The sequence below is a fragment of the Mastomys coucha genome, chromosome X, assembly GCF_008632895.1.
Source record: "Mastomys coucha isolate ucsf_1 chromosome X, UCSF_Mcou_1, whole genome shotgun sequence".
NCBI lineage: Eukaryota > Metazoa > Chordata > Mammalia > Rodentia > Muridae > Mastomys > Mastomys coucha.
Window position 1 is genome coordinate 77,138,912 of NC_045030.1, and position 667 is coordinate 77,139,578.

Sequence of the window (667 nt, forward strand, 5' to 3'; positions counted from 1 at the left end):
GCCTCGAACTCAGAAATCCGCCTGCCTCTGCCTCCCAGGTGCTGGGATTAAAGGTGTGCGCCACCACCACCCAGCATATTTAACCATTTTTATACGTGTGATCTATTCACTTTGTCGTATGTACGTACACAAACAGCAAAAACTCAATTTAAAAGGTTAAGACTATACTATCTCACACTACAGGTAATAACAGAAATTTCAGATTTGATATCAGTATTTATTTTCATTTCTGTTTTTACTCATATATGTTCAGTTGCCTGTGGAGGCCAGAAGAAGGCAACAGATTCCCTAGATCTAGTGTTATAGACTACTGTGAAGTACCTGATGTGGGTACTGTCAATCAAATTCATGTCCTCTGAAAGAGCAACAAATTCTCTTAATCATGAAGCATCTCTCCAGCCCAAGACTTGGTATTTTAAAAACCTTTTTGCACATTCATCTGCCAAGGTCCTGTCCCATCTACTCCTCTGCTACTGATAAACTGTTCCTATTACTTCCAACATTGTCTTTTTCCTCAAAGAAAACGGAATAAAGGGCTGAGGAGACTGCTTAATTAAGTTGGAAAAATACTTGCCTTGTGTGTACTTTGCAATTGAGTTTGATCCTCAGAATTCACATTAAAAAGCTGATCCTAGTATCTCAGAACTGGGAAAGAGAGAGACAGGAG

At 39.4% G+C, this 667-nt stretch overlaps 1 protein-coding gene across 1 annotated transcript in view; it reads right to left on the reverse strand.

Moving 5' to 3' along the window:
* Mpp1 (membrane palmitoylated protein 1) overlaps positions 1 to 667 on the reverse strand; it is a 144,000-nt gene that overhangs the window by 126,717 nt on the left and 16,616 nt on the right. The window lies entirely within an intron of this gene.